Source organism: Candoia aspera, chromosome 16, assembly GCF_035149785.1.
Source record: "Candoia aspera isolate rCanAsp1 chromosome 16, rCanAsp1.hap2, whole genome shotgun sequence".
NCBI classification, from domain to species: Eukaryota; Metazoa; Chordata; class Lepidosauria; order Squamata; family Boidae; genus Candoia; species Candoia aspera.
Window position 1 is genome coordinate 9,749,875 of NC_086168.1, and position 23,115 is coordinate 9,772,989.

A 23,115-nucleotide genomic window follows, 5' to 3' on the forward strand; every position below is an offset into this window, starting at 1 on the left:
CAAAGGTGCGTGCACGTGCGCGCGCACACACACACACAGACAAGAACGTACATAAAAGAAGGAAAATTACTGAACCACCACAGGTCTTCTAGGATCAGTACATGTTGCTGAAATTTTTCATCCTGATGCTTTATCAAAATGCCCACGGGATAAGGGAGTGTAGACACCAGAAGTCCCCAACTTAACCTCACATCCCAAAATCCTGTAGATTCAGCATCTTCCAAACCCTTTCCGACTGTCATCCTCTTTCTTCCTTTTTTTGTTGTATAAATCTCATCCCATACAGAATTATCACTAACATAATTCCATAAAATAAGGTCTGGAGCTTTGTAATGGCCTCAGGAAACACCACAACTCACCACATGCACGTTTAATGTTAATGCTAGCCTGTATTCGGTGGGTGGTACAATCACAAAAGCCTATCTACATTTTGTTATAATTCTTTATCCTTTTCCCTCCCCACTCTTTTGGGCCGTCAATTCATTTATCCCTAGCTCAGCAACCTGACTGTGCAGACTTCCAAGATATTTATAGCTCTCTCTTTATAACTAGCAAGACTTTGTGGAATCAGGCATTTTATTGGAAATTCTTTCCCCCACCTCCTAATGGTGTTAATTGAAATCCTCCAAAAGTGATCTACGGTTCCTACCAATCCATGGCACATTATTGTTAATGCTGTGCCCGTGATCCATCTTTCAATTTCCTAAAAGTTTTCTTCCTCGGCAAAGCAGCTTTTTATTTTTCGTTCTTTCCCGGAATGCTTTAGAATTCCTTCAGGACTTTCTTGTGATTTTATTGCGTTGCATGGTGGCAAAGATGGTCGCTGATTTTTTTTTTCTCCTATTATACATCACCCCATCACTCTGCAGCCCCTCTGGACAGCCCTCCTTTGCCAAGTGCAAAAAGGATTTGGGAAAACTCACTGAAATGTGGGCAACCAGAGTAGCTGTGGACCTCGGGAGACAGGACCACGCAGCAATAAAGAAGCAACTCCAATATATCACTTGGTCATATTGTCTTTGAGTGTTGGCTGGCTGCAGCCTCACCTTCAGCACCAGGATGCAAAGGCACTCCTTTTATTTCCAGGAATGCTCCATGGCCACCCAGTTGTCCCGCACGGTTGTCCCATAGGTATTGTTAAGGGGGACCAAAGCCCAAACTGCAGTCCATCTGCCCTGATGCCAAGAAGGCAAAGGGAGATCCAAAGGACAAGTACTCCAGTTTGCGTCCTGAAAGATGAATCCTTTGAGGCTGAACCATCCCTAGGAACCATTTTGTAAACTGGAAAGCCCCCCCCCCCGTCAGTCAATTTGTTGAGGGCAGCTGTACCACACCCTAAGCATCCCTCCCAAAGTTGTTACCTTTGGCACAGATGCTACTGAGCTAAAAGAATTGTAGCCCTCTGCTACTGTCACTGTTCAGACATTAGTCCTGACCCAACCCTAACGCCAAACCTAGGCCTCTTGTTTGCTCTAGGGCGATGCTCCCCCACCCCACCCCACCCCACAAGCTATTTCTGTCTTTGTTGCCTTTCCTTCTCACTTAGGAAAATACTGGGAAGATCTTAGATTTTCTAAAGGGCAAAGGCAGCCACCAAGACTTCTTCTCACTGCTTTCAGGAGATCAAATGTTCTCTCAACCACATAATGTCTAATTTGTCCCTTCACTCTCCAATTCTCCACTTCCAGATGGCGTCCAGCTACCAAGGAAACTCCTCAATTCTGGGCGAGCAGCTAACACACAGCAGCAATAATGTGTGTCCTTTAATGAAGGGTGAGTCAACAAAAGCGTGACTTTCCTTTAGTGAATAAATACTTCAATTTTCTCACAGTGATCTGTCCTCTCCCCCAGGATATTTTATTATTTTATTTTATTTATGATTTTGCTGGAGGAACATCCCAGAAGATAAATGAGACTTTTATTATACTGGGCAATCATCTTGCACTGTTCTGTTGGCAACTGAATGGAAAGCGTCAGTGTGAGGATATGGCTGTTTTGGCTACACGAACATTGACACTTGGGAAGTTGGATCATTATTAGCCAATGGGATAAAGTTAGTGACTCCTGGGGACTACAATACCTGGCACACCTTCTGGCCTTGGAAACCAAGCCCAGTTAGTACGGGTTAGTTCTTGGATGTAAGATCCCCAGGGAATTCCAGGACTGCTGGCTAGACTGGGAAGTTGAAAGACATCCCAGAAAAAGGCAATGTCAAACCACTTCCTTATTGCTGCCAAGAAAACTATATGAATGTGTTCATGAAGTCATCAAACTTGACTCAAAAAAGACTTAATGAAATGCTACACATCTTATTTTCCTCTGAGGTTTGATATAGTCTGAGAAGTGGAACAAACAAGGAGAAGGAGGAGGAGGAGGAGGAGGAGGAGGAGAAGGAGAAGGAGAAGGAAGATTGTTCTCCTTCTCCTTCTTCTCCTCATTCTTCTTCTTCTCCTCCTCCTTCTCCTTCTCCTTCTTCTCCTTCTCTGCCTTCTCTGATGGACTCTTTCTTTCCACTCAAATAAGCAATGCAGAAACAAAACATAAAATGATGTGCAGCATGGCCAAGAAGAACATTCTTGTATAAATTTGAGGAGGATGGAAACATTAAGAGTTCCATGCGTCCACTTCTCTCAACACTTTTAACAGATCAGCTAAGAGGCTTCTTTTCAGCCAGTTTTTCATTCATATATATACTGTATGTCTATGTACAGTATGCATGTGTGTGTGTTTGTGTGTGTGTGATCTTAGTTTGTCGGTAGGGAAGTAATTCACTTCTTTTTACTTTGTATCTTGTACTTTTGTACTTCTGTACTTATTTATTTATTTATTTTAAAAGTCCCTGGCTTGAGGATTGTATAAACAGAAGGATATTATGAAATCAAATAAACAGAGCAAAGTAAAAGCCAAGGGATTTTTGAATGATTCCTGAGCAGATATCCTACGAATTGTTCCACCAGTTCTCTACTCTTTTTGTTCTGTGATTTCAGTTAATCGTTTCCCATCAGCAGCAGAGCAGAATCCTTAACTTTCTTTGGGACAAGAGTTTCTTTGGTGCCATGCCACATGAAGCCAGGTGTCTCCACCAGCAAATCAAATCTCGTAATTCTCTTTCCGAACATTTTAGGCCCATGTTGAAAGATCTTGGTTGAAGGCCATAGGAAATGCAAAAGTATTTGTTTTGTCTAGAAGATTCACCCCTTAGGTCCCACCGAAAAGGGTGATCAGAAGCCAGGATGACAGCATTCTCCAATTCCCTTGAAAATAAATATTTCATCATGATAAAATAAGCATGGATCCATCTACCCATAAAATATACATAAAAATGTTTAAGCACATTAATTATTAAACCAATATTGATTCATACTGGATGAAATCTAAAGGGGAACAAGGGAAAGGTGTGGATTTGAAGTTGTTTAATGTATTTAATACCGTCCCCGCAGTTGCTTTGTATCAATATTCGTCAAATCAAAATCGCCAATAATCGTAAACATGACAGAATGTATTTACGGTCTTCAGGCAATGAACACAGAGGCAGCATACAGTGAGCAAATATCTAGGTAGTGGTTCCCTTTGTTGGTGCTTCTTGAGAGAGAAATTATAAGACAAAATACTAAAGTTTGAGAAAACAGGTAAGGTGTTGTTCACAGCACAGAAGTATTCTTAAACCTGATATTATGTACAGCTCCAAGATATTTTGGACTTCAGTTCCTATCACTGCCACCTTGGCCAACAGCAAGGGATCTTGTCAGCACTTTCCAGCTGACTATTAGAAAAATGTCTTAACAGCCAAAGCAGCTAACAGTGGACAGTGGAACTGCCCTAAGGATGTGATGAAGTCCACTCATTGGACATGTTCAAGAAAAGGCTCAGCAACCAACTGTCAGTGATGCTTTCAGCTGGTTCTGCATGAGCCAGAAGTTGGACTTGATAGCCACAATGGCCCTTCAATGTGTAGAGATTAAAAGGTAAAGGTAAAGGTTTCCCTTGACGTAAAGTCCAGTCGAGTCCGACTCTAGGGGGCGGTGCTCATCTCCGTTTCAAAGCCTTGGAGCCGGCGTTGTCCATAGGACACTTCCGGGTCATGTGGCCGGCATGACGACTCGGAACGCCGTTACCTTCCCACCGAAGCGGTACCTATTGATCTACTCACATTTGCATGTTTTCGAACTGCTAGGTGAGCAGGAGCTGGGACGAGCAACGGGAGCTCACCCCGCCGCGCGGTTTCGAATGGCCGACCTTCCGATCGACAGCTCAGCAGTTTAACCCGCAGCGCCACCGCGTCCCTCTGTGTGTAGAGATTAAGTTTACCTTAAATTGTGACTTTTCAACACACCATGGTCTAAGGTAGCCATTGCAAATTCCAACCAATAATCCAGGTCAAGTGTTTTGGGGCTCCAGATTTCTTCCATCAGGCCACACCACTTTTCCTGGATCCCTTATTTTGTTATCAGGTGTGCCATTTTTATGAGAGGAGGGAGGGAGGGAGGGCGGCTAGTAATGAAATGCTAAGTTGTGTAAATAATTTCCCATATAATGTGAGATTTAGAAGTGTATATTACATGAAACTTGAGCATTAAAACATATTTACAGGACTTTTCGAATGTCTCTGTCACTTACTTATACAGATGTCACAACAATCATTAAATTTCAGCAAACAAATTGGAGATAATAATCGGCCTATAGCTGTTGGATAATTCCATATTGATGTTTGCACTCTCTTCCTTGCTAGCATTGAGATGGTCTCTGTTCACCATCTGAACTTGCATGTCAACAAGGAAGCACTGCTCCAAACCTAAAAACAGAGGACTTGAGCTCTCTCTAACTGGGAGCTCTCCAGATGTCATGCTAGCCATGTTGTAGTTCTCAGAATTCTCAACAGTGGCCATTCAAGATGGAGGATTCTGAGCAATGAAACGCACACATCTGGAGAGTGTCCAGTTGGAAAAGACTGTCAGACCAACTGCCTAACCAATCCTTTCCAGCTTGGATGCCCTTCAGATGTGTGAGTTTCAATTTCCAGAATTTTCAACCGATGGTGGCTTGATGCCAGAGTATTGAACGTGATCTCAGTATAGTTCTGCAGTGCTACTTTCTGTAGCAACATCTACATTTAAGTCAGTCTGTTTCAGAAAGTCTTCTAAATTTCTTACATTTATACCATCAGCTGTATGTTTGCCACGAACCTTCATTCTGGAATGTTTGTCTGTTAAATTAAGAGTTTCTCAGAGCAGGAAAAGCCATATGGAAGTTGTAAACCACATTGCAGTGACACTCTTTTAATTCTCTTTCTGTTATATCCCTCACTCTGTTATCCTCTACCATAAACACTCGTTAAATATCGTTGGCTATTACCTTTCTTCCAGTTTCAATCCAGGTTAGGCAGCAATTACATTTTTTAAAAGAGAGAGAGAGAGATGGATCTAATTGCATAAAGAATATTTAAGCATCTAACACTCTGAAGACATTTTTATGGGAACCATCTAGTCTTCCTAAGGCATTTTTTGCCTTTCCATGTGGTTGAGCAACTTCATCTTTGAGGATATAATTGGGATATATATTCACTTAATAAACTCACCAACCTCTATGCCTGCAAGGGGCACTATAGCAAAACAGGTTGTTGATGATCAGATCCATCCATCACTAGGATGTGCAAAGTCTTTGCACTTTTGCTTCTCAGGAGAACAAGATGGCTGCCCTCAATGATCTCCCTTTTGAGTGTTTGTGGGCTTTTTTTTTTTTTTTTTGTATAAAACCACCCAGAACATTGACAAAGCAACAGAAGAACATTGCTTTGATTCCCAAGGACTTCAGGAGAAATCTTTTGCCAAAGGTCCCATTTCTTGACTACTCTGCTGTGCAGGCAGATGTCTCTGGAGCTGACAGTTTTATTGCTCTTCATTTTTCAAAAGGCTGTGGCTACTGGTTGTGATTTGGAGATATGACAAGTGAGCGCACATCGAGGTTGAGTTATTAGAGGAATTTTTTTAACTCTCCCCCCCCCCCCCCGAATGATAAAGATAACAAGGAGGAGAAAGGTGGTGGCATATTTTGGAGCTATGCCTTTCTGGGTTGCCAAAGCATATCAGGACTCTGCCACTTCAGTGTGCACAAAGGAATCACCCACACATACCTAATTCATAGAAACTTACATATCAGAGATATTTGCAATAGAGAATATCTGCAGCTCAGGGTTGAACTGTGGAGTCCTTGGTACTCTCTGTGCTTGGTCTTCCTTGCAGATGTTTCATTACCCGATTAGGTGACATCATTGGTGCAAGGGAGTGTGGGGTTTTCTGCTTCTGAGTGTTTTAAGTAGAAAACCATACCCTAATCAAGGAAGTACCAAGGAGAAACCCACACCCTCACCAACACTGGCAGGGCAAGCTACTGTATATAAGCAGGGAGCAAACTCCACACTCCCTCACACTGTTGACATTCCCTAGTTGAATAATGAAACATCTGCAAGCCAACAGCCAAGCTCAGAGAGCACCAAGGACTCCATGGAGATATTTGTTCTCATTTTCTCCCTAATTTTTTTTTCTAGCTGCATGACATTTTGTAAAAAAACAAAACAAAAAACTATGGTTTCCTGGACAAGAACTACCATGGCCATGTTAGTCTTTCCTGGAGGTGAACCACTCTAGGCAGGCAGGTGTTTCCAAGAGATCTTTAAAATAGAGACATTCCATAAGCCGTAATAATTTTGATTTTAATTACAAAGGAAGTAAGTCTTCCAGAACAAAGCGGTTCAATTCATAATATAATTGAGCATTGTGAACTGAGACAATTCACATCACTGTTTCTCTCTTCTCCCTGAACTTTGACAATGTCACTACATAAAATATTTTGAATAATGTCAAGTTGGTTCAATGCTCATGGGATGATCCCAATAGAAACACGTTTGTAATGCTGCATCTTTTGAAATTAGTGGTGAGGAAGAGAGGAGGAGGAGGAGGAGGAGGAGGAGGAGGAGAAGGAGAAGGAGAAGGAGAAGGAGAAGGAGAAGGAGAAGAAGGGATGATGTTTATGGAGAAGGAGAAGGAGAAGGAGAAGGAGAAGGAGAAGAAGGGATGATGTTGATGGAGAAGGAGAAGGAGAAGGAGAAGAAGGGATGATGTTGATGGAGAAGGAGAAAGAGAAGGAGAAGAAGGGATGATGTTGATGGAGAAGGAGAAGGAGAAAGAGAAGGAGGAGGAGGAGAAGGAGAAGGAGAAGGAGAAGAAGGGATGATGTTGATGGAGAAGGAGAAGGAGAAAGAGAAGGAGGAGAAGGAGAAGGAGAAGGAGAAGGAGAAGGAGAAGGAGAAGGAGAAGGAGAAGAAGGAGGAGAAGGAATCTTTTTCCAAGGAAATCAAATAAATGTTCACTAAATAATTAACAAGATTTCTTTGAGGGGGAGGGGTGTAAACTGATCCTTTAAAGCACCTTCTCTTCTGCTGCTACGCCATGTACCTTTTCATAGTGCTCCCTTTTTCAATTACTCTGCCGCTAGGTTCATTTGCTTTTTTGATTAGCTTTATTGTGGTATCAAAGTATTTTTTTAAAAAAATCATTTTGGGACAGGGGTGATCAGGCTCAATTTTCTGCTGAAATTTTAAGGATTGGGGAGATTCATCGGAGCAGAGACTCACTTCCATGAAGGTCTTTGTGGCATTTCATCATACTTGCTCTGCGGAAGTCTTTATCACCTGCCTGTCTCCTGTTACGCCTACATGCCAGAGGTGGGATAGCACATGTTTTTATACACCAGATGTGAACTTGGGTTCTGGATCATGCCCTGCCAAGTTCACCCCAGGAAGCTAGCTATGATAGGCAAACCCTAGTTCCTCCCTCTGAACAACTGTCATGGGAGGCCCCACTGGGGGAGAATTGCAGCAGTCAAATTTCATGACTTATAAAGATACACACGGATGCCAGAATAATGCTGCCATGAATGCAAAATGCAGATGTTCACCCAGCAGGACATTCCAAGCTTCCTTTGGAGTGGTAAGTTTTCCTCCCCAGCAGCAAGTTGATTTTTTTTTTCACCCTCCTTTTCCTACCAGCCAGGGGTGGGGATGGGACAGGAGTTTCTTATTATTCAGATAAGTGAGATGCCTCAGTCCCTGGAAAAAAAGGAGCAGGTTTCTATTTGCAGCAGCTTCACTGAATGTTCTGCAATATTAACCATGCGTTGCCATTTTTACACTTGCTTGGCATCAGCATTCAGTTCAGGACTATGAACCAGTCTCTCGCAGAGCCATGAGGAGATTGTTCACTGCTCTTCTCCCTTGTAGATGAAGATCAACCTTCAGGCAAAAAAAAGAAAGAAAGAAAGAAAATCAACCGGTGATGGTGGAAAGAGAGTATCTGTGTGAAAGGTTTAAACTCTCATTCAAACAACATATTTGCAATTTGTTTTTGTAAGATCTTAATTGTCTATCATTATAGTCTTAATTTTACTGTAAACCACCCAGAGTCCCTCTTTTGGGGGAGATGGGCGGTAGCAAAATTTGAATAATAAATAAATAACATAAAATGAACATTTGACCAAGTCATTCATATGACACAGCTCTTGCCACAAGGCCGATCAACATTTTATTTTATTTTATTTATTTATCTAATTTATCCCCGCCCATCTCCTCCCGTCGGAGGCCTCTGGGCGGTTTACAACAAGTGATTAAAACCATCAGAATAATACAAAAAATAAAATACAGTAAAAATACTCTAAATAGAAATAAAAAGAAAGAATAAAAAATCCAAGCGATGAAACATCTAAAACAGTCCAAGTGTGGGAGGAGTGGTCTATAACAACCATCCCCATGTAGCTCTATTCCCCTCTCCACCCAAGCGAGGCAGCAGAACCAGGTCTTCAGACTCCGCCAAAAGGCCAGGAGCGATGAGGCCAATCTCACCTCTGGGGGCAGCATGTTCCACAGGGTGGGAGCTGCTGTGGAGAAGGCCCGCTTCCTGGACCCCGCCAGATGAAATTCTTTTACAGACAGGGTCCATAGCATGCGCTCTCTGCACGATCGGGTGGGATGGGTTGATGTAATGGGGAAGAGGCGGTCCCTCAGGTAACCTGGTCCCATGCCATGTAGGGCTTTAAAGGTGCATTTTCAGGGGTGCATGTGGACAACTCACTCGGCTGGGATAAAATAGTTGGGGTGTTCTGTAGGATAGCCTGTTGTAGGAACCCAGACATCATCTCTGCATATGGTGTGAACTCAGCCATCCCTTTAACCCATAAGATTTATTTGGGCATGGAACGGTGGGTGAACACAGCCATTGCTGTTCATCAACCTAAGCTTAGGGTCTAGGATTGCGTGCAAGAATCTAAGAACCAATCTAAATCGATCAGAGACAAATTTATCCCATCCTGTCAGAAAGTTCTGCAAATATCAGAAAAATCTCTATCTGCAGGGTAGGGAGCAACGTTCCTAAAAAGAACCCCCCAACATTTGTTTTTGTTCTTTCTTTTATAGGCAGCATTATTCCCAACTGTGTGTTGTTTGGAATGCTGAGAACGATGGGAGCTAGCCTGGAATTATACCTCTCTGTCCTACACCGGGATCTGCACTGCTAGAATATGCTATGTCCCTCCAAAAGGAATCTTTCTGGGGGATCTGAACTCCAGCCCTGGGTGCACATCTGCATGTCTGCTACATGTGCTGAAGGAGCACCCTTTCCCATCATTCATTCATTCATTCATTCATTCATTCATTCATTTGATTTCTATAGCTGCCCATCTCAGCATCTTTTGGTGGACAGGAGGAGACATCAGTGGTAGTTTGGAGTGATGTGGCCATGTCTGATGCTGTCAGCAGAGCAAAAGCCACTCTGCTGGAAGATATGGCGCTCCTGGCTGTAAGGGGAATAAGATGCTCTGGAGGGCAGATTTATTCTTGGCAGATGTGATGAGACTCCTTAACAGCTGCCATCAAATCTTCATAATCACCAGGAGGAGGCAGACAGGCAGGCTGAAACAATGCCTGTAAATGTAGAAACTTCTTCCCATGTACTGCTTCCACTGCTTCCCTCATTATTTCCTGAGATCTGCAGCATGCCAAAATAGAGAGGGGAAGATACATTTCTCGTCATATCAAAACCTACATGCCCATGATTTGGAAAAGCGGGTTTCTTGGCTTAACATTTTCAATGGCATTTGGAATGCCCTTACTCCAGGTTGTGGCTTTTAAGGGTTGTTTTTTTTTTTTCTCCCGATTTGCAAAGGAGGAAAGAGAATCAAGTTCCATGTCATAGGGCTGGGTCCATGGGTCAATGGAAGTAAAAAGCACAGCTGACCTGGAAAGATGGAGGCCATTTCCTCTCCATAGCTCTTCTCCCACACTTGCAGTTCTCTATCACTGCATCTTGAAGCATGAGTTCAATGCTGAGTAGTCCCAGGAACTGGACATGTAGGAAAGCCTCCTTCCTATTCATGTGATGGTGACATCTGCACAGGGAGGGAGGGAGGATAAAGGTGAGTTGTCCTTCAAGACCTGCTGGAAAACTTGGGGGAAATTTATTAAATCCTCCCCCCACTGTTTCTCAGCCTAGAGGTAGGTTGGAGAATTTCAAGAGCTCATTTGAGCATGGCCTTACATCTCACTGCGGAGTGTAATGTCCTCAGCTCTTCATTTCCTTCCATCCTTTTCACTCCTGTTTGAAACCACCCAGAGCACAAGGAGGACCCGTCTAACACATACATTGGCATAAGAGAGAGAATTAAAAAAATATCACGTTCATGGACACTCAAATTACTGCATGATAAGGCTATTTGCACCGGGGAGATTTAATCAGATTGCTAAGAGCTTTTGCTCAGCACCCAGTTTCCACGGCCACCTTGTTTCAAGGGCAGTGCAGCTAATGAAGGAAGATTGAACCTTGCTCACAAAATGAATGGAGGAGGGAAGGCAAGGAACCACGGTGCTCTTGCATGATTCAATTACTTGGGAGACACTTCATTATTTTAGTGAGCTTTTGAGCTCTGCATCCATGTTGGACGGGTGGCTGCATCAGTGATAAGGGTGGCCTCGTGCATGTCAGCATGATCATGGTACGGCAAAAGGAAGAGCTGAAACTTTGAAAGAGTTAATAAAATCGCATTGGAAAAAACCCTAGAGTTGCAGTTGATGTTACTTAAACAACTACTCAATTTTATAAACAACAGGCATGCAAAACGTTAAATATCAAACCCCTCAATTACCATGACATTGACAGAGGGGGAAGTCTGACTGAGTTCAACAGATTGCATCCATTTGCCGTGCATGAAAATAGAAGGGTAGCCTACGCTTAGGAAATCTCATTGCTGCAAAGAAAGCCAAACAATCAGCAAAGTGGCAGCATAAATAGATAGAAGAAGCCCACCCAAATAGGGTAGAAGCATACAAAAAAACTGAAATTATTCTGTATTTTCCCCTGATAATTTTGAGATTTCTTTCCTCTATCTCATCCTCCATAAAAAGAAGAAGAGAAGGCCCCCTTTCCCAATTTTCTCTCAATATTCTATCTTTATGGGTCACACCCAAGAAACTAAGAATTGGAGAGTTCAGACAATTATCTTAATTGTCAAGATAAGAGGTGCCTAAAAGTCCATATTTTCAAAGCTGACTTGTACTTCCAGGCTTGGAAAGGATGATGCCAATAGAATGCTTTCTTCCCTTCCATTTGCAGGCAACACAACCATAGTAAAACAGATGCCTCCTTGATAATATCACTCATGTAATCACATGCCCAGTGAGTAATCAATGAGAGCTGCCAAAGGGGCATGTGATTAAGATGATTCTTTAGCCTTTTGCTAAGGATCCTGCCATCATTTTTAGAGAAGAGCATGCTATTGCAGAAAAAAAGAAAGAAAGAAAGAAAGAAAGAAAGAAAGAGAGGGAGGGAGGGAGGAGGAGGGGGAGGGGAGGGGAGGGGGGGAGGGGAAGGGGAAGGGGAAAGGAAGGGAGGGAGGGGAGGGGAGGGGGAAAGAAAGGAAGAAAGGAAGAAAGAAAGAAAGAAAGAAAGAAAGAAAGAAAGAAAGAAAGGGGGGAAGAGAAGGGAGGAAGGGAGAAGGGAGGAAGGGAGGGGGAAGAAAGAAAGAAAGAAAGAAAGAAAGAAAGAAAGAAAGAAAGAAAGAAAGAAAAGAAAGAAAGAAAGAAGAAGAAGAAAGAGGGAAGGGAAGGGAAGGGAAGGGAAGGGAAGGGAAGGGAAGGGAAGGGAAGGGAAGGGAAGGGGAGTTTTGAGACAATTAAGAAGTCATGAACTGCTGGTGAGTATCCTTGGCATCATTCTGGCCATGGCGTGGTACAAGTCACTTCATGAAATGTGACCAACAGAGGAAGAAAGGCGAAACGTGATCACTTCATTGAGTCTATTGTGAGACATTTTTTAAATGGTCATTACTCTTTCTCCCTCAATCATCACCTAGCAACATCTGCACCTTCTTCCCTCCTCACTGCTGTTTCCTTTTGTGCTATGTCTTTCTGATGCTAAGTCTGAGGTCAGGATCGTTTATGCTTTTACAACAAACAAACAAACAAACAAACAATCCTTTAAGCTTTTCCAGCAGCCTTTTCAGCTGACAAGCAGGGTGAAATGCTCTTAAATAGAATACAAAGGAAATCTATTAATTGCCCACAATTTGATTAATCCTTCTAAAAGGGTCACCGCTGTTCCTCTGTCTTCTACCATAGGAAGGCAAGCAAGAATCCTCACTTGTCTGATCACAATAACTCTCTCAATGTTATCCGTACATTTTGTTTTCCACTTTATTATTTTGCAAAACAACCAGAAAACATCCACCACAGTATTTTTAATATGGTTTCCATTAAAGATTTTGAAAAAGCAAGATAAAAACTAATGTAAAGAGAAAGAAAGAAATCAAAGAGTAAGTGAAAAGAAAAGAAAAATATAGAAAAGAAAGAAAAAAGATACAAAGAAGTGGCTTCTGATCTTCTTTACAGCACTTATAAAATTTACCTCTCAGCCTATGGTTACATCACAACTGTCTTCTATAATCTATCCTGTCTAATCATCAAAGCCATAATCATGAGTCCGTTTTTTTTTTCTGTTTTACACAAAAAAGTCCATAAGGCGTTTCAGTCAGCCATAAACCTAGATGTTGTCTCTTCTCTGATCAAAGGAGTCATTTTAGCCATCTCAGCGAGATCTCTTCACCAACCATTCCTCCATTATGGGGAGTGCTGAATCTTTCCACCTCTGTACATACAATAATCTCGCTGCAGTCATCATGTACAAAAACAAAGCTCCATAGCCAACATCCACAACAGTATTAATAAGATGAATGTTGTTGTTGTTTATTCGTTCAGTCACTTCCGACTCTTCGTGACTTCGTGGACCAGCCCACGCCAGAGCTTCCTGTCGGTCGTCACCACCCTCAGCTCCCCCAGGGATGAGTCCGTCACCTCTAGAATGTCATCCGTCCACCTTGCCCTTGGTTGGCCCCTCTTCCTTTTGCCCTCCACTCTCCCCAGCATCAGCATCTTCTCCAGGGTGTCCTGTCTTCCCATTATGTGCCAAAGTATTTCAGTTTTGCCTTTAATATCGTTCCCTCAAGTGAGCAGTCTGGCCTTATTTCCTGGAGGATGGACTGGTTGGATCTTCTTGCAGTCCCAAGGCACTCTCAGAATTTTCCTCCAACACCAGAGTTCAAAAGCATCGATCTTCCTTCGCTCAGCCTCCTATGGTCCAGCTCTCGCAGCCATATGTTACTACGGGGAACACCATTGCTTTAACTATGCGGACCTTTGTTGTCAGTGTGATTTCTTAACTATTTTATCGAGATGTGTCATTGCTCTTCTCCCAAGGTTTAGAAACTGATGCAAATCCATGAGCACAAAAACAAAAAGAGGAGTATTCATTGAGAGTATATGTCCATAAATTGTTTTTTACACATACATGTAGGAAGAGATTTCAGTTTTAGGGACATAGGTGATCTTTCAGCTGGGCCTTCTGAGAAAGATCTGAGATTCTTGGAGGAATTCTTCTGCAGTCCAGTGCCCTGGCTGTCCCAACCAATCTTCCCCTACCTCAGTGCCCTCCCAATACTAACCAGGACACCTGCTGTATTCCATCAATAAAACCCAGCCACCTGAGTCACCAGATGTAGTTCCAGGCAGTGGAAGAACTCAAGGAGCATAAAGGAAAGTTTATTGGAACGCATATCACATCACTTCCTGGTGTGGTGTTACTAATGCTCAGCAAGGCGAGGCAGGTCTCATTTTAAGTGGAAAGAAGGAGAAGGAGGGAGGAGAAGGAGAAGGAGAAGGAGGGGAGAAGAAGGAGAAGATAGATAAGGGGAAGGGGAAGGAGAAGGAGAAGGAGAGAGAAGGAGAAGGAGAAGGAGGGGAGAAGGAGAAGAAGAAAGAAGGAGAGAGAAGGAGAAGGAGAGAGAAGGGGGAGAAGGAGAGAGAAGGAGAGAGAAGGAGGGGAGAAGAAGGGGAGAAGGAGAAAGAGAAGGAGAAGGAGAAGGAGAAGAAGGGATGATGTTGATGGAGAAGGAGAAGGAGAAGGAGAAGATAGATAAGGGGAAGGGGAAGGGGAAGGAGAGAGAAGGAGAAGGAGAAGGAGAAGATAGATAAGGGGAAGGGGAAGGGGAAGGGGAAGGAGAGAGAAGGAGAAGGAGAAGGAGAAGGAGAGAGAAGGAGAAGAAGGAGAAACACATTGTTCTCTCTGAACATTCAAAATTCTCCAGCCTTGTCTAGCCCTACAACGAACAGAGAAAGTAAAATGTTATTTATTATTCCAATATTACAAATGCAAGATTTACAATTGAAAGAAAAAAATGAGAGAGAGAAGAGAACTGAGGTCTAATCTGTCCACTTATTTCATGTCTAATCTAACTGTTTTCCATCATGAAACTCAAGGACAACATGAATGGCCTCTCCAGATGGGTTGTTGGGGAGGAAAATTCACACAATGAGACACACAAATAATCATGAAAATGAAAGCCAACTAAAATCAAGGCACTTGATTTTATTCCTTCTACTCAAAAAGATTTGTGATGAAGGCATTTCTTCATATCCCTCCGCTCCCCATTAGCTTTGGCTTCCATTCCAGAAAATACACATTTATTCAAGAGACAGGGGAATGAAACATTTGCTTTACTTCAGTGATTCCCCAAATCCAGGAAGTAAACAGAGCTGTGCAACCTCAAAGAGAGTTCCCCTGTTATCTCAACCCTTTCAGAAAAGAATCTTGCATTGTCAACACACATTGCAAGCATGTATTGCAAGCAGAGGTTGTTAACGAACAGGTTTCCTGCAGATAATTATAGGGACTGGGGTATTGGAAACACTTAAAACAACCCATTCTTCCAATTAATTATATCCCAATTATGCTCTTCTGTATTCCCTGCAAGAAATCAGCTGCTTCAGGACAGCTGAGGTGGAGAGTGGGTTCCAGGAGAGGAAGGGACACAGACTCCTACAAGGGGGAAACTAAGTAAATGAGAACTATTTGATTTGGCAGCTGAGGGAGACCGGATTATTTGGAAAGTCTGAAAAGTTCCTCCTGGAGTTGGAATGATTGTTCATCTCTAGTTACTACTCCCATGGTGCTATCCTTAATTCCATCTGTTTTTAATTCTCCCCCAGATCTCATTAGGAGTCTGTGTTTTCCTTTATTTTTTCTCCCATTCCTTCCATATAAGATGACAAAAGAGTGACTTGCTCAGTGACTAGATCATGTATTTTGCCTACAGGAGGATTTATTGCCTGTTTCAGGTCACCTGATGTAATGGGCAGAAGGAAAAACCTTGAGGAACAGAAGGAAGAGCTGCTACCAAGATGTATGGCTTTATGCTGCTAGTACCACTGGTAAGAACATTGGTTTGGATCAGTGACAAGTTGCGTTATGTCTGTTGAGGGAACAGAGCCACAGAGTCTCTCCCCGGTTTGTTTTTGCTATAGCTTCAAGCTTCCAACTTCTCCAGCTATGTTGGTCTCCTGGTCACTATGTTCCACAAAGCACCAGACCGAGCATTGATCCTAGCTTTGTGTCATCAGTGGGAGCCATGCAAAGCTTCCTCACTCAATCCAGCCAAGTTTTGACGATTTAATTCATCAGATTGATTTGTCAAATCAAATTGGGAGCCAATGATTCAGTCTGAATAATTAGGAAGGCCTGCTGCTAGACAAGCAGGACCAATTCTTCAAATCAGATTGGAGAGCTGACTTGAATCAGTTCAAATGGTGACATCAACCTGATCCAATTTTCTATTGCTGGAGGTGCTGGGGATTGAATGTAGGACCTTCTGCATGTAAAGCAGATACAATTCCATAGATTTAAAGCTTCTTTGTTGCATCTAACTCCTTAAGCATCATTAAGAGTTTCTTAGGTTCTTTATTGACTTCCTCCCTACCCCCCACATAAACTTGGGTGTAACTATTTTTTTTCTCATGACATCTTAGTGCCCCCTACTGGCCAGGAGCCATACAGGGACCATTGCTAGAAAGGAAACCCATCTTCCCACTTGATCTAGGAAGGAAAGAAAGCCAATTTTCTAATACTGTTCACTCATTCATTCCGGCAAGACAATGCACCTGGTATGTTTATAGACAGCATTTCTGGCATTGTGAAAAGTTTCCCAAAGTATTCATGCTTGTTCATTAAATCCGGCCTCTTCTTGGGGGTCCGCTCACATCGCTAAGGTTTGCAGGTCTGGAAAAACCGGGTTAGCTGTAGACAGCAAGATGAAGGAACGCCGCCTGGGGGGGGATTGCTCCAGGATATTGCAGAAGTGGATTCCACAGCCAGAGGCAATGTTAAAAGTGTCAGAAAAGCTGTGCAGCAGCTGCTGAAAAGGGACTCTGTTCATTTCCATGGCCTTGTTTTTCAGCCTCCCCTGTGCTATGAGTTCCACTGACTCCCTCTACTGCTCTTCCTTTCCCCTCTTCTTTATGCTATTTATCCTGACCCTTTTTTTTAAGCATGCACTTTCTTTTCCCCACCCCATATTGTTTGGCCTTTTATGCATTTTGTCTTCTTCCTCTCTCCATTGTTGTAAGAAGGATGGTTTGCTTACTTGCACAATTTCATTCTGCAAAAGTTTTGCCTTGCTGCTTAACATTCCCCTCCCTCACTCAGTGACGTGTCATTATTATTGCCAGAGAATTCCAAGGAGACCATCAGTGGAGATGTGTGAATCAGCATACAGCCATTTCTTTTTACTCTCTGTGTCAGTAGGGCAGCATTCTGACCACCACCACCCCCGCCCCTTTGGTTTATGGAATTTAAAACTGCAAAAAGATACAGATCTACTTTCATTTGAAAGTTTCACGAACAAGTACAGGCTTGGTATCAGTTTTTCAAATGCATGTCGTTGATGACATAATTTCTTCAAGAAAATGTTTTGAAAAATCCTGTGATGTAATTGTTTGCTACATACTTTTTTATATAGTAGGCTTTTTCATGCACACTGCAACTGAAAAATTATGTTCCAAGTCCCTCCCTCCTTCCTTCCTTCCTTCCTGCCTTCCTTCCTGCCTTCCTTCCTTCCTTCCCTCCCTCCCTCCCTCCCTCCCTCCCTCCCTTCCTTCCTTCCTTCCTTCCTTCCTTCCCTCCTTCCTTCCTTTCCTAGGATAGGATAGCAATATTTTGACAAGAGCAAAACTGACATTTAGCCAATCCTATTCAGTTCTCCCCTGAAGAACTATAGCAATCTGTTCTGCTAAAAATCCATTCTGGATTCCTTTATCACAGAATCACAGAATCACAGGGTTAGAAGGGACCTTGGAGGTCTTCTAGTCCAACCCCCTGCCCAAGGCAGGAATCCTTATATCATCTCAGACAAATGGTTGTCCAATCTTTTCTTGAAAACCTCCAGTGATGGAGCACCCTCAACTCCAGGAGGCACATCATTAGCCATCACTGTGATTTCATGGGAATGAATGGAAGGAACATCTTAATCAGCTTTTCCTGCTTTCCAGATGGGTGGACCTGAAATCCTGGATTACTACAAACAGCACAACCCCTGCTGAGAATTTAGAAACCTGAAGTTTTGACTGAACTCCAGATACATTGGTGGATGGTGCCAAGTTTGGGGAAGGCTGTTCTAGATTTTAAGTTAGGAAGGACTCTTGTTTAAAAACTGAGCAATAATCCCTGGAAAGCCAGGAATTAGGTGTGATGGGGCAAATGTGCAATCATGGTTGAAGAATACAAGTAAACAAAAGAGACAAAGAAATTATTTACAACATGCTGCACTCCAGAGCCTGGTCCAACTCCAGTTAAAATTAACACTTAAGCTAAAAGACAAATGGAAAAGACTCCAACGCTATAAAACCAATATTGTTGTTTATTCATTTAGTCGCTTCCAACTCTTCATGACTTCATGGACTAGTCCACGCCAGAGCTTCCTGTCAGTCCCCCAGCTCCCCCAGGGACGAGTCCGTCACCTCTAGAATATCATCCATCCACCTTGCCCTTGGGCGGCCCCTCTTCCTTTTGCCCTCCACTCTCCCTAGCATCAGCATCTTCTCCAGGCTGTCCTGTCTTCTCATTATGTGGCCAAAGTATTTCAGTTTTGCCTTTAATATCGTTCCCTCAAGTGAGCAGTCTGGCTTTATTTCCTGGAGTACAGACTGGTTTGATCTTCTTGCAGTCCAAGGCACTCTCAGAATTTTCCTCCAACACCACAGTTCAAAAGCATCGATCTTCCTTCGCTCAGCCTTCCTTATGGTCCAGCTCTCGCAGCCATATGTTACTACAGGGAACACCATTGCTTTAACTATGCGGGCCTTTGTTGTCAGTGTGATGTCTCTGCTCTTAACTATTTTATCGAGATTGGTCATTGCTCTTCTCCCAAGAATTAAGCATCTTCTGATTTCCTGACTGCAGTCAGCATCTGCAGTAATCTTCGCACCTAGAAATACAAAGTCTTTCACTGCTATAAAACCAATATACATGATGATATATTTATGACCACCATAAAAATAACACTATTACATGTATATAATCCTGTCCCTACAACCTTACACTCTGCCATCTGACTGTACTAATAAGATTTTCAACAGAATAGACCTACCATCCAATTTTACCAGCTGCCATTTCCCACTCCTACTCACAACCCCATCCACCAATCTGTCTGGAGTTCAGTCAAAACTACTGAGGACAAGCAGCAGATGAGATGGAGAACTAAAGATCAAAGTCAGGACCTGAGGAAAGATCAAGGCCAACAGATGCATCAGAAGCCCTAAATGAAGAGAGAGCCAGATGACCTCAAACTGATAGACTACAGTCGCTAACCATGATCAGGAAGATTTGGTCAGAGCAAGTCTGATTGGATCAGTAAGTTGCTTGATGATACTTCCTGTCTAGGCCAGGGAGAAAAAAAATGAGAAGGGGCAACCAGGAAGTGAGAAGAAGGAAGGGGTGGTAAACTCTAGGGCACATCGCTTGTTTCAGAGAGGGAAGATTGCAAAAGTCCTGAACTAGTGAGCCAGATCCATAAATCTGATGATAACATAAAACGGGTTAGTTTCAGAGATGCCATAAATTTCCCTCTCTCTCTCCTGAAATGATGAGCTTCCTACTGTCCTAACAATATCATGTGCTGGATGATAAGGTGTAGGAGAAAACCCCTCCTTCACCCATCTGAGCCTGAATGGGGTATGTTTTCCAGGACCCTGATGTAGGATACTCTTCTCCCCTTGCAGACAGCCATGGTTTTTTAAAGCATAATGTGTTGAGCCAGCCACAGTGACTTGATTCACACCTATTGCTAAGCCCCAAGGTTTGACTCACAATTCATGGGGGCTGGGATCAAGCATTACCTTAGGCTAAAAGTGAGCAATGCCCAGTATAACTAACTAACGAACTAACTAACTAACTTACCATATATATATATAGTTAGTTAGTTAGTTAGTTAGTTAGTTATATAGAGAGAGTAAAGAACCTGTTGTCCTGTCCTGACAAGCAGGAACCATGCTGAGACGAGGAATAGGTCTCTAATATTTTATTACTGCTACAGTACACAGAAAATCCTACCAAACTGAAGAAGTGTGGGAAAACCCAGACAGATAAACCCCAAAAGTCAAGGCGGGTCTGTTCTGGGTCTCTTTGAATGACAGCTCAACTCCTCGCTACTACGCATGCGTTTCCCCCCCTGGATAGGGGCCCCCTCCTGCTCACCATCAGTGCTCATGACAGCTCCATGCAAAGACAGAATACATCCCACAGATGCCCGAGATAAGAGATTGCCCTCTGCCATCCCTACAGTGGCAGAGCTAATCCACGCAGACTGGAAAGTATGAGCATAGGGCTCTTTCATTTCCTAACATTACGTTGCTATAACAAATGCCTAGTAAACTATAGATTTTTTTTCCCACTTAACTCCTACCCTTTCTCCTGAATATGCTTTCTGTTCCATCGGCAGCATTTGTTTGAATTAAATCCACATCTTTGAGCAAGGGGAGGGGGGAGATGCCAAATGTAGGCTAAAGTAGCATATCAGTGCATTTTGACTTTGATAGTTCCCCTTGGTTATTCTCTAGAGGGAAATTAAACTCCTTCAGAATTAATTCCTATGCAGATTTTTTTTCTTCTGCATTTTTTTGCCTTTGTTTTAGGATTGTTGGGGTTTTGCTCTCTTTTGTTTTGTTGTTTTTCCCTCTCCCTGTCGCTGCATGTTTCTCTAAGACAGATCTACTTACAAATATTATCAAGAGATAATGAATTGTTGTTAAGGGGAGGGGAAGAGAACTGCTGCCCTCATTTGCATGCAATGTTTAATGCTTTTCGGAGAATATTTCATTGGAGTGTCTGTAAAAATGAATGAGAAATTATCACACGATGCTAATGGAACACGGCTGGCAACGTTTGTCTTGTTCTTACGTCTGACGAAAGCAACCGTGTCTTTGATTTGTTCGATTGTTTAGTTTAATCAGGAAAGGCATTGATGACCTCAGGGGTTTATTTATTTATTTATATATCAAATTTAGTCACCGCCCATCTCAGAGAGCGACTCTGGGTGGTTTACAATAAAACAGAAATAAAATATGAATTAGAATACAATAAAACAATACAATAAAAAGTACATAAAGCAAAACAATAAAACAACACAACACAATACAATCACCACCACCACCACCACCACCACCACCACCATCTGGTTATTATCACATTTTCCTTGTTTTAGTTGTTGTGAAATGCCCAGAGACATTGGGAGTCAGGCGGCACACCGATTTGAATAATAAAATAAAAAATAATACTGGTAGCATAGAGAGACAGGAAACTCACTTTTTCCTGCTGTCTGTACAGATGTTGTTGCAGCCCAGATATGGTAGTTCTAATAAAAGAACATTTAACAGAAGCAAAAAATGACACTAAGTTTAATGTATTAAAAAAATACAGCATAAATTGAATTCAGTAGCCTTTCTCCCTTTTGAAATCCAGTTTCCCTCTGAGAGGCAAACAGAAGTGCAGAATTAGGCCGAATTAGGCCAAACTCCCAGAGCAACATTGGTTGGCCCGCAGTGGCAATATCAAATCTGAGTCAAGGTACGTTAAAGAAAGGCAGCCTACACCTTCACGCTCTTTAGCGACTGGTGTCACACGCCACATTTTGCCTGGTTCCTGAATTAAACCCTTCCTCTGGCTTGTGCAATGTACTGATTCAACACCTAAGCAAACAGGGCTTGGCTTGCACAATGCAAAGCTGCAAAGCAAGCCACACAAACTCCAGCCACGGTTCACACTAACCAAGGTTGGTTTGTCATCCAAATGTGACAGCTATGTTGGAACTGACTCAGTTACGTGTATTGGCCATTCTGCAGCAGACATTTCTAACTGGCCAATGGGAGCTGCAAACGGTGATGGCGAATGGTCTGGATTTTGTAGACCTTCTGTGCTTGATAGATGGTCTTCCATGTGGTACAAAATGAAGGGCAAGGCTGAATGATAATCATTAGCAACAGTAATTACAGAAAACTAAGGCTAGGGGTGTTTAGCTTTTCTTCTCTCTCTTTGCCACAGATGAGGAGTTATGCTTAGTAAAAGTAGCAGTTGATGGCAAGCAGAGACCTTGATTCCTTCCCTACTTCTACTGAGGTCAACTGATGGATGCTACCCTGAGACTCAGATTAAAAAACAGAAACGTATTCTTATTGCATATTTCATATTATATCTATCTATTTATAGAGAGAGAGGTAGAGAAGTAGAGAGGTAGAGATAGAGATAGAGACATAATTTTTATTGGAAGTTTTAACAGCAATAGTAAGAACTAAAATAATATAATAAGGAATAATAAGAACTAAACCACCCAGAGTCCCCCATGAGGGGGAGATGGGCGGTGAATAAATTTATAAATAAAAAAATAAAATGGAAGAGAGAAAGTGAAAAAGAAAGAGAAATAACAGAAAAAGCTAAAACTGCAATCAGAAAAATAAATAAATAAATAAAAGGAAGTAGAAAAAAGAGAACGATATAAAGAAAGCTATAAAGGTATAAAGTAGCAGCTTTGGCTATTCTTTACAGCAGCTGTAAGTACAATTATATTTTAACCTCTCTCTCTCAAGTTACATCATGACACTCCTCTTTCTCTAATCTATCCTGCCTAATCATCAATTATTATTTCATATTTATCGACTGTCCATGTTTTGGGAACACACATCAATGCCTTCAATATATTGTGAGGGCATGTGTCAAAAAAAAAAAAAAGGAAGTCATCACTCCGCTAGGGATTTCTACCATGAGAGATCTGTATCTATGGTGCCAACCGCTTGGCATCTTCATCATTCAGAGGGCAAAGTATGCCAATAACTTGGACTGGAAAACATCTATGACTCAGAATTCTGCCCTCCTTGAATCACAAGCTGTCTTTCATTCTCACTCTGTTTCTGTGTATCTCGCTATACACAGTCAAAACTGCTCTGACACCCTCCCCCAAATATTTTTGAATTAAAGTCTCTTGCTCAAGGCTGATACCTTAACCCAATTAAGTCAGTGCTAAGATCTGCTGGGGCTTTATTCAGCTCTGAGTGTGACTTTACTGGGATTTCCAGAATTCATTATTTTTGGCCCAAGTGGGTTTTGCTCAGAAACAAATGAAAACAGAGGGTGGATAGTCGCTTGCACAGACTTTAAATTCAGCACCAGAGATTTGGGAAATTTAGGGAGTTTTGCTAGCATT